Source organism: Chanodichthys erythropterus, chromosome 11, assembly GCF_024489055.1.
Source record: "Chanodichthys erythropterus isolate Z2021 chromosome 11, ASM2448905v1, whole genome shotgun sequence".
Classification (NCBI taxonomy): Eukaryota; Metazoa; Chordata; class Actinopteri; order Cypriniformes; family Xenocyprididae; genus Chanodichthys; species Chanodichthys erythropterus.
Genome location: NC_090231.1, coordinates 44,338,593 through 44,349,818, shown reverse-complemented (window position 1 = coordinate 44,349,818; position 11,226 = coordinate 44,338,593). Strand labels below are relative to the sequence as shown.

At 34.4% G+C, this 11,226-nt stretch overlaps 1 long non-coding RNA gene across 4 annotated transcripts; it reads left to right on the top strand.

The window, feature by feature from the left end:
* Window positions 1-4,918: 4,918 nt before the first annotated feature.
* LOC137029994 (uncharacterized) lies at window positions 4,919-8,644 on the top strand. 4 transcript variants are annotated; one of them, XR_010896368.1, is made up of 4 exons: window positions 4,919-5,744; window positions 6,494-6,697; window positions 7,154-8,014; window positions 8,105-8,644. It is a non-coding gene; the product is annotated as an uncharacterized lncRNA (long non-coding RNA). The 4 variants fall into 4 exon arrangements; XR_010896367.1 differs by lacking the exon at window positions 4,919-5,744 and adding an exon at window positions 5,754-5,937; XR_010896369.1 differs by lacking the exon at window positions 4,919-5,744 and adding an exon at window positions 5,754-6,059 and having other exon boundaries at window positions 6,565-6,697.
* The last annotated feature ends 2,582 nt before the right edge of the window (window positions 8,645-11,226 follow it).

Here is an 11,226-nt window from a genome sequence, read left to right as displayed (position 1 = left end):
CACTGCAAGTGCGCGCTTGGCTTGAAGCAGCTAAACAAATAAAAGAGCAGAGACGAACTCAACGGTCAAACAGGTTTTTGTTTTTTTGTTTTTTAAGCGCATGTTTACGTAGAAAAATAATGTAAAAGTGCTGCAATGGCATAAAAAACATTAAGGTTAACACAACGAAATAAACAAATATATTTCATGGTTATACACGCTCGTTTGAGATGTGTTGCATTAATGATTATTAGTAGGCCTAGACTTATTTATTTGTTCATGTGCTTGCATTCGATTTGTCTAATGCAATAAATTGAATTATTATATTTAAGCTTTAGTTATATTTTAGGTGATGTTGCTGGGTAAGTGAATAAAGAACAGTGCTCAGTCATAAAAAAATAAATAATGTTGTTATTAAACCACTCCTTCCAGAAAGAATTCAGATTGGGTATCTGAGTGTCCCCGTAGACCTATATATACCTAATCCTCTGAGATGTTTCAATTGTCAAAAGTATGGACATGGATTTAATAGTTGCAAAAACAGACATATCTGTTGTAACTGTGGAGAAGGTCATGACAAGGGGAGTTGTGAGAAACCAACAAAATGTTGTAACTGCTCAGGTGATCATTCGGCTGCATCAAAACAGTGTCCCATTTGGATCAAAGAAAAGGAAATACAAAAAATCAGATGTACAAAGAAGATCAGTTATATCGAAGCAAAAAAACAAGTGACTACGATACCTATTTTTACTCTGAATAAAACCTTTGCTTCTGTTGCAAGTAAATCTGTGAGGTCAGTAGATTGCCAGACAGACATCACTTGGATGTACAAAGATAAACCTCATGACATGAACCTCAGTCAAATTTCAGAAACTGGAAATCAGAGGACAAGTAAAAGCAACAAGAAATCAAACTCTCAATCTAAAGCATCTCAAGAAGAAACATCAAAGACAAGACAAATAAAAGATGTGGAAATGAAAGAGAAGGAACATTATAGTAGAAGCCCATCTCCAAAAGGAAGAGTTAAGACAAATGTTCCTGTTCTTCCTAACAGGTAATGAAAGAATCTGTCATCCAATGGAATTGTCGTGGTATCAGAGCAAATTTCACAGAATTACAGCGTTTAACTACAACTTTTGACCCCCTTGCAATATGCCTTCAGGAAATACAACTCTCAACTGATTGTAAATTTTCTTTTAAAAATTTTACAATATTTGCCACCTTTGGTCCCAGTGACAAACGAGCTTCTGGTGGTACAGCAATATTAGTAAGAAATAATGTAATCCATAGTCCCATCAGTATTAATAGTAGATTACAAGTGACAGCAGTACGACTAACTCTGCAGAAAACCATTACAATATGCTCCATTTATATTCCTCCAGACTTAAATTTGACACACACAGACCTAGATGATCTTGTAAATCAACTTCCATCTCCTTTTATTCTCATGGGAGATTTTAATAGTCATAATATACTGTGGGGCAGTGATCATTGTAATACAAAAGGAAAGAAGATTGAAGACTTTATTAATAATAATACCTTATGTCTTTTAAATAATGGGTCAAATACTTATTTACATCCTGGGCATGGAACTTACTCTGCAATTGATCTAACAATATGCCAACCAGAAGTTTTTTTAGATTTATCATGGAAAGTATTGGATGACCTTTGCGGAAGTGACCATTTTCCAATAATAGTTACTATTAAAGGAAAAGAAGAAGAGGCAAAAACACAAAGATGGAAAATCAAAAAAGCTAACTGGTATCAATTTCAAACTTTATGTTATGGGAGATTTGCAAATTTTGTGGAGAACAGCCCAGACGCCTTGGAAAATTTTACAGAAACGCTAATGTCTATTGCAAATGATACAGTCCCAAAAACATCATTAAACAAAAAATCTAAACAACTCCCATGGTTTAATGATAAATGTAAAGAGGTTATCAAAGAAAGGAAAAAGGTTGAAAGATTTTTCTATAAACATCCATCAACTGAAAATCTTATTAAACTCAAGATTGCTAGAGCAAAAGCAAGAAGAACCATCAATGAAGTTAAGAAGGAAAGCTGGAGAAGTTTTGTTGCCAGTATATCACCTAGTACTCCATCAACCAAAATCTGGAATCTGATACGGAAAATGAAGGGTGAAACCATTGGTTCGCAAATACAGCACATCAAGCAACATGACTTACTCTTGACTTCAAAACAAGATATTGCAAATATTCTAGCAAGAACATTTGAAAAGAATTCATCTTTTGAGAACTGTTCTCCTGCTTTTAGAACATTCCAAATTCAAGAAGAGAAAGAGAAAATAAATTTTAGTTCAAATAATTTAGAGCCATACAATCAGGATTTTTCCATGGAAGAACTACAACGAGCAATTAGGAAATCCCATGATACAGCGGTTGGACCAGATAAAGTTCATTACCAATTTATAAAGAACTTGCCTCACCTCTTTATGAAGAAGCTTCTGGGAACTTTTAACTCTATTTGGATATCAGGAAATATCCCATCTTCTTGGCTTGAAGCTGAAATTATTCCTATCCCTAAACCAGGAAAAGACCATTGTGATCCTATAAATTATAGACCTATAGCTTTAACTAGTTGTTTATGTAAAACTATGGAGAGGATGGTAAATGATCGTTTAGTCTGGTTTCTGGAATCCAAACAACTTATAAGTAAGGCTCAATGTGGTTTTAGGAAAGGTCGAAGCACAACAGATCACCTTGTCAGTCTTGAAAGCTATATCCGTGATGCTTTTATTAAAAAAGAACATGCTGTAGCTGTTTTTTTTTACTTGGAAAAAGCCTATGATACCACCTGGAAGCATGGAATCTTAAAGGATTTGTATCGACTAAATTTTAGAGGACGTCTGCCAATCTTTATTGGAAGATTTCTTTCGAATAGAATTTTTAGAGTTAAGGTAGACAATACTGTGTCCGACCCGCATAAACAAGAACTTGGAGTTCCTCAAGGAAGTATTCTATCAGTAACTCTTTTTAGTATTAAAATTGACAGTATTGCTCAAGTTATTGGTTCTGATGTTCTTTGTAGTTTATATGTAGATGATATCTGCATTTGTTATAAGAGCAAGCATATTAACATTATTGAACGAAAAATCCAACTAAAAATAAATAAAATGCTCTCATGGTCAGTACGAAATGGCTTTAAATTTTCACAAACAAAAACTGTCTGTATGCATTTTTGTCAACTTCGTTCATTACACAATGAACCAGAATTATTTTTGGATGGAACTCCCATTAAAGTCGAAAAGGAGACTAAATTCCTTGGCATAATTTTTGACAATAAGCTGTCCTTTATTCCACATATTAAAATGCTTAAAAAGAAGTGTTCTAAAGACATGAACATTTTAAAGGTTTTGTCCACAACTAAATGGGGAGCAGATATGACATCACTTATGAACTTGTATAGAACACTGATCCGATCAAAGTTGGACTATGGAAGTATTGTATATGGATCTGCCAGGAAATCATACATACAATCCTTGGATACTATACATCATCAAGGCATACGACTAGCTTTGGGAGCTTATAGAACATCACCAATTCAAAGTCTATATGTAGAAGCTAATGAACCTTCCTTGGAAAACAGACGATTAAAGTTGGCCTTACAATATGCAATTAAATTAAAAACAAATAAAGGAAACCCAGCACATCCAGCAGTTTTTTCAACCCAGTATTCAATAATGTATGAAAGAAAACCAAATCATATTCGTCCATTTGGTCTACAAATAAAACCTCATCTGGAAAATCTCAAATTAGATTTAAACATCCTGGAACAAACCCACTTTTGCAAAATTCCTCCTTGGGATATCAAAAAACCCTTTATTTTGTGGGATTTATCAAAGAATCAAAAATCTGAAACACACCCAAATGATTATCAGCTACAATTTTTAGAAATAAGAGCTATTTATCCCCAGTATACTCCAATATACACAGATGGATTCAAATCTGGAAACCAGGTAGCGGCAGCTTTTGCTACGAATGAAGTACATCAAGGAATACGTATTCCAGATCAAAGTTCAATCTTCACAGCAGAAGCAAACGCTTTATTGTTGGCATTAAAATTTATTGAAACATCTTCACAGAAGAAATTCTTAATAGTGACTGACTCAAAATCATGCCTGGATTCACTGGAAAATATGAAAACTGATCATCCAACAATAGTCAAGATCTTCATTACATTATCAATGCTGAAATCAAAGGCTTTTAACATCTACTTTTGCTGGGTACCTGGACACTCAGGAATTGCTGGAAATGAGAAAGCGGACAATGCAGCAAAAGAAGCACTATCCACAGAATCAATAAAGTGTTCTATACCTTTTACAGACTTAAAACAAACGATAAAAGAATACATCAAAAATAAATGGCAATCAGAATGGGATCAATGTCTAAATAATAAGTTGCGTGAAATAAATCCTGATGTGAGGAAAAAACATAATTCCTGTTTTGATGAACGATGGAATCAAGTTATATATACAAGATGTAGAATAGGACATTCAAAAATGACACACCAATTTTTACTCTCAGGAGAAAACCATCCAAAATGTTCATCTTGTCAAAATCCATTGTCCATTAAACATATCCTTTTAGACTGTATTACATTTACCCCTGTGAGAAACCGTTTTTACTCTGTTGATAGTTTTGAAAAGGTTTTTAATCAAGTGAGCCCAAGCATGGTTTTAAGATTTTTAGAGGAAATAAATTTGAAACATCTTTTTTAATCTTCCTTTGATTTAATTATACTTTATTCTCGCCATGAATATAGCCTTTGAAGCTGGTATGGCGTTAAAAAAGAAAGAAAGAGGTTCGCCTGAAAATGTTGTCCAATAGAGGGAGCCACAGGATAAGGAATATTTTAAGCTTATTTTCCTTATTTTTAAGCTTATCTGTTTCCATACTTATACTTTTGAACTATAACCATTAAATTTCTTTAACCATGTTCTGACAATATAGTTTTACTGTACATTGACATATGAGAAATGCTTATCCCAAGAATAAATATTTTTATATGCTGTCTTAACTAATAGCCTATGACAGTTTGTTCTGCATGTGCATTTCTTTTTTCCGGTATATAGCTTACAATATTATAATTTCTATTAAAATACATGATTAAAGTGTTTGATAATAGGCCATAGCTTGCACTCTGAATTAATCTTTTAATTTCGAATTTGGTCTTTTAATTTAACTGTCTTTCATGCATCATGCATTTTTTTGTTTTTGTTTGTTTGTTTGATTTGTTTTGTTTTATAAAGGATTTCTATGGGGGACAAAACTCTGTAACAATGTTTTACTTGGATAATGCTGTCATTATCTTAGCAGTAGTGTTTATGACAGGAGAAATGTGTTGATTAGTTGTCTCTGGTTGTCATTTTAGGACATTAAGCCCAGGCATTTTCAAGTTAAGCAATAGCACATCTTTTAATGTCAGTTGATTGGCTAATAGTGTACGTTAGGTCATGTTTTCGTCAACATATTTAAACAAAATTAGGAATGGAGAAATATTCAGCGATTTTGAGGTGCGTTAAATGTGTTTTCTTTTTGCTCAAAACAAAGCAAAAACACTCATTTACAGAACTTCAGACAATTTACAAAATAACAACTGGCAAAACTTACTTCAGACGTCACAGCGCAGACGTCACGTAGCTTCTCACGTAGCTTCTCACACGGTTTCTCAGGCGAGAAGGGGGGCGACGAAAGTGTCACGCTTCTTATCACACGTCATTGGTCACGGCTTCTGCTCACGGCAAGGTACGCGACGATTGACACGACTGATTGCTTAGTTAGCATCGTAAATAGAGAAACGACACCTCATACAAAGGGAGCGCCATACTACTCTAGTCAATGCTCGTGTTTACACCAGCCGCGCCGCGGTGCGTTTGAGAAGCGTCCCAGAAGGGGCTCACTGCGCCGCTTCGCTAAAGATACACTGTAAAAACTGAAGGTGCCTCAAATATCCTTTTGGATACTCAAGGAACTTCAAAATGTATTTTAAGTGCCTCAAAGCTCTTTCTCCTATAGTGGGGTTACTGGTGGAACCATTGACAGTCTATACAGTTCTTGCAGGTACTTATAGGATCCTTTAAGCACTTTGTATTCAGTTCTGAGGTTCTGGAGTCACCTTTTCATTACTATGAGACCTCAAAGTGCTTTGGGGGAAGTTCGAGGAACTCAAATTCTATAAAAGGGTTCTTGTAAGATCTGTAAACATTTACATGGTTCCTGGAAGATCTCTCTTTTTAAAAGCCAGCATCTAGAGTAACCCAAAAGTTCTGTGAGGCCACAATAAGATGTACAGCTTTGAACATGTATTAGGCCTATTATTATTATTATTATTATTTATTTATTTATTATTATTATTATTTTTATACTTAAGTTTGATTAAGTAGCCTATAGCCTACATAGGCATACATTTATTCTGTATATTTTATAGATTGATTTAAAGCTTAAATAATAATAATAATAATAATTATTATTATTATTATTATTATATGAAAAAGAAACAAGAGGAGGATAAAAATGATTATGCTGTCTCGGAACTGCTGCTATTCCTCTGCTGTCATCGCTTCAGTGATCCTCGCGCTGCTCGCGCGCACAAAAGCTCACCTCGTCATCATCATCATCATCATCGGATTTGAAAGTAACGGCTCCCCTCATCAAAGCCTGCCGCCGCATCCGCGGTTTGCTCGGCTATCCGTTATAAGGTTTGTAAACTCGAAATATAAACACGCAGTCTACTCACTATATGTGCAAACACATACACATTATCTTAATTATACAATACTATGTTTTTACAGTGTTTACCCCTTAGTATGTCGTTAAGAATGATTTAGCCGTTTTAACTGCCATGCTAACGAATCTAATGAACTTTACGCTACAAACGGAGTTCATTAACTTATTGTCTAAGATTTTTTTTTTTTTTTAGTCATTCAACGTAATTGTGTTTTCAAATTGCCAACATTACTATGTTTGCTGATACCTGTCGTCATTGGCTTTTGTTATTAGGCATACAGAATAACACAAATGGTTAATATAGTTTTTGTTTATTTACTACAGATTTTCTCTAATAGTACCCTTTTAAAGTTCTTTACTGGCCAGTACATTTTTATCTTTTAATGTTGTGCATGGATATAATCAGCTTTGTTATTTTGTTTTCCCAGAACAACCATTTCTGAAATAATCTTGAAATGTTAGAGTACCTGAACCATGTAAGTATTGAATTACAATTTTCTGTGTGAAATTGTAGCCTATGTTTGACTGCGTACTTGTGTTTTTTAACTTTACCTACCTACTGTAAATCTAATTTCAATGACAGTTTGGGAGATATTCACAGATCAAGATATACAAGGTGCTGTAATGTGGTGAGTTTTAGAAGTAAGGTTAAGGGATATTAATTTAATTTTAAGCTGCTCTTTTCCATTTATCAAAAGTGATTGGGTATAGGAAACTTCAAAATTAACTTAAAACCATTCATACACTATATTCCTAGTTTTTAGAAGCCATACAATAGCTATTTGTGATGAACAGACACAAATTTAATCCATTATTCTCTGAAAATCTTCCCTCGTGCTCTCAGATCTCATTCACATTACTCATATAAATAATATGACAGGTGTGGCATCAATGATGCTAGATGCCTTTTTTCTTATGCCTTAATCATTTGCATTTGAATTTAAGACATTTGAACTTGAAATTACATCTTCAAGTTTAGTCTTTTTTATAAAAACAAAGAAAGAAAAAAGAAAGATATTGTGTGGCTTCAGAAGACTTACAACACAACTCATAACACATGATTTGTGCACTCGTATGATACTTTTTAGGATCTTTTCTTGGACATTTTTGGAGCTTAGAATATTTATCCATTTTACATAGATTGATGCATTGAATTGAATGAGACTTGAATTGATTAATGAATGATTTACACAATTTTTTTTTCTGTTTGTGTTTCATGCAATGAAATTGAACGGTGACTGCATTATGCCCGAGATCTGCTTTTGGGTTCCACAGACAGAGTCAAACAGGTTTGGAATGTTACAAGGCTGAGGAAATTATTTTAATTTTAAAACTATCACTTTAATAATGTTACTAACAGTAAATTTTGTACTTTGCAGGGATCTTGGCCTAGTATACTTAAACAAAAATCCTCCTGTAGACCTGGAAATCATTGAAGTGCCTGGATCATCCACCAAAAAAGAGGAAAAAGAAGCCTAGCAGAAAACAAAGCTGCTGTACCTTTTTACTTTTCTGATTAATTACCTCAAATGTACCTTGTGAAGATTTTATTATTGATTGGATTTTATGTTGCCGCGAGTAAAGGTGCAGTCACATTTGTGACATTTCTGTGAAATCACGCAGGCAAAAAGGTCCATTTATCATTTTCAGCAATATAGTGATGTATTATATGATGGAGCTCATATAGGAGTCACTTTCAGTCAGCTTTCTGTTGGTCAAATCTGGCGAATTTGAGTAACCAACTTGGACTCATAGTGAAATTTTTTTTTACCACACATGAAATTAATGATTGTGTGGATTTTTATTGAAATTACTGGAATTCATTCTCCAAACAGCAGCAAATTTTACTGCACCTTAAAGGGTTAGTTCACCCAAAAATGAAATTTCTGTTATTAATTACTCTCCCTCATGTCGTTCCACACCCGTAAGACCTTCGTTCATCTTCAGAAAACAAATTAAGATATTTTTGATAAAATCCGGTGGCTCAGTGAGGGCTCTATGGACAGCAAGACATTTAACACTTTCAATGCCCAGAAAGCTACTAAAGACATATTTAAAACAGTTCATGTGACTACAGTGGTTCAACATTAATGTTATGAAGTGACGAGAATACTTTTTGTGTGCCAAAAAAAACAAAATAACAACTTTATTCAACAATATCTGGTGATGGCCATTTTCATAACACTGCTTCAAGAAGCTTTGAATCTTTATGAATCTTTTGTTTTGAATCAGTGGTTCAGAGCGTGTATCAAACTGCCAAAGTCAGTGGTGAACCATTGAAATTTCGAAACACTTATCACGTAATAAAGCCTCGTTTACTGAAATCACATGACTTTGGCAATTTTATATGCGCTACAAACCACTGATTTGAAACAAAAGATTTGTAAAGCTTCGAAGCTTCATGAAGCAGTGTTTTGAAATCGCCCATCACTAGAAATTGTTGAATAAATTCGTTATTTAGTTTTTTTGGCGCAAAAATAGTATTTTCATCACTTCATAACATTAAGGTTGAACCACTGTAGTCACATGAACTGTTTTAAATATGACTTTAGTAGCTTTCTGGGCATTGAAAGTGCTAAATGTCTTGCTGTCAATGGAGTCCTCACTGAGCCATCGGATTTTATCAAAAATATCTTAATTTGTGTTTTGAAGATGAACGAAGGTCTTACTGGCGTGTAAATGTGGTAAATGGAAGCTTAAACATGTTTGTTTAACGTGCAAGAACCAACGAGGTTCATTCTTGTGTTACACAGCACGTTTGAGCTTTAGCAAGAACCATTGAGGTGGTTCGGTTGAGCTTCTGTTTTTTTTCGCAGATCAATGTTTACATGTGAATAAAAGCTTAAAATAAATCTGTTCACCATTTAAGCCGGGCACACATTTAATGACTAGCTAAAACATTCTAAGACTGTGCTCAACATACAGCGATTGTTTCCTGCGACTGAAGCCGATTTAAATACTAACACATGGAATTTGAACACCAACTGTAATCGCAGACTGAACGCAACTGGCTCATGACTGATCGCGCTCAAACGCGTCCAGTCAAAGTATCAATTTACATTCATAATCAGCCTTACAATCGTTAAGTGTGTGCGCAGCTTTAAAGTGATTGAGTTTATTCAGAAAAATTGGACAAAACCACTCAATTCATATGGATTATTTTTACTATCTCTTTATGAACTTTTTTAAAGGTGCCCTTGATCATGTTTTTAAAAGATGTAATATAAGTCTAAAGTGTCTCCTGAATGTGTCTGTGAAGTTTCAGCTCAAAATACCCCATAGTTTTTTTTTAATTAATTTTTTTAACTGCCTATTTTGGGGCATCATTAACTATGCACTGATTTTCACTCGACCCTGCCCCCTGCCAATCGCATCTTCCCAGCCACACGAGCTCTGGACTATATTACAGCGCATTTACAGAGTTCACACAGCTAGTATAACCATCAAATGGATCTTTACAAGATGTTCATCATGCATGCTGCATGCATGCTTCGAATTATGTGAGTAAAGTATATATTTGGATGTTAAACGTTTGATTCTGCATGAGTTTGAGGCTGTGCTCCGTGGCTAACGGCTAATGAGGAGAGATTTATAAAGAATGAAGTTGTGTTTATGCATTATACAGACTGCAAGTGTTTAAAAATGAAAATAGCAACGGCTCTTGTCTCCGTGAATACAGTAAGAAACAATGGTAACTTTAACCACATTTAACAGTACATTAGCAACATGCTAACGAAACATTTAGAAAGACAGTTTAAAAAATATCACTAAAAATATCATGTTATCATGGATCATGTCAGTTAATATTGGTCCATCTGCCCTTTTTTGCTATTGTCATCGCTTGCTTACCTAGTCTGTTGATTCTGCTTTGCACATCCAGATGTTCTGCTCTTTCTAATGGCTTGAATATGAGCTGGCAATGGCATAGGCCTATGAAAATATTGGGGGCGGAGCCCCCGACTGTTACGTAACAGTCAGTGTTATGTTGAGATCCGTGTGTTTTCCGGAAGTCTTTTAAACAAATGAGATTTATATAAGAAGGAGGAAACAATGGAGTTTGAGACTCACTGTATGTCTTTTCCATGTACTGAACTCTTGTTATTTAATTATGCCGAGGTAAATTCAATTTTTGAATCAAGGGCACCTTTAAACGTCAAATTGGTTGTTGCGTAGCTGTCTATGGAGGGACAGAAATCACTCAGATTTCATCAAAAATATCTTAATTTGTGTTCCGAAGATGAACGAAGGTCTTACGGGTGTGGAACGACATAAGGGTGAGTAATTAATGACACAATTTTCATTTTTGGGCTAACTAATACTTTAATGTCATTTTTTAAACATTGATTTATTACATGGGACATTTGTGTTTCCATGCATTTTGTTGAGATGTCTATTCTTGTATTGCCTATTGTTTATAAATGGTTGGTTATTCATGTTGCTTATGTATTACCCTATTTTTTAAATGTGTATTGATATTAAGCCTATTGCTTTTTTTAAGTGC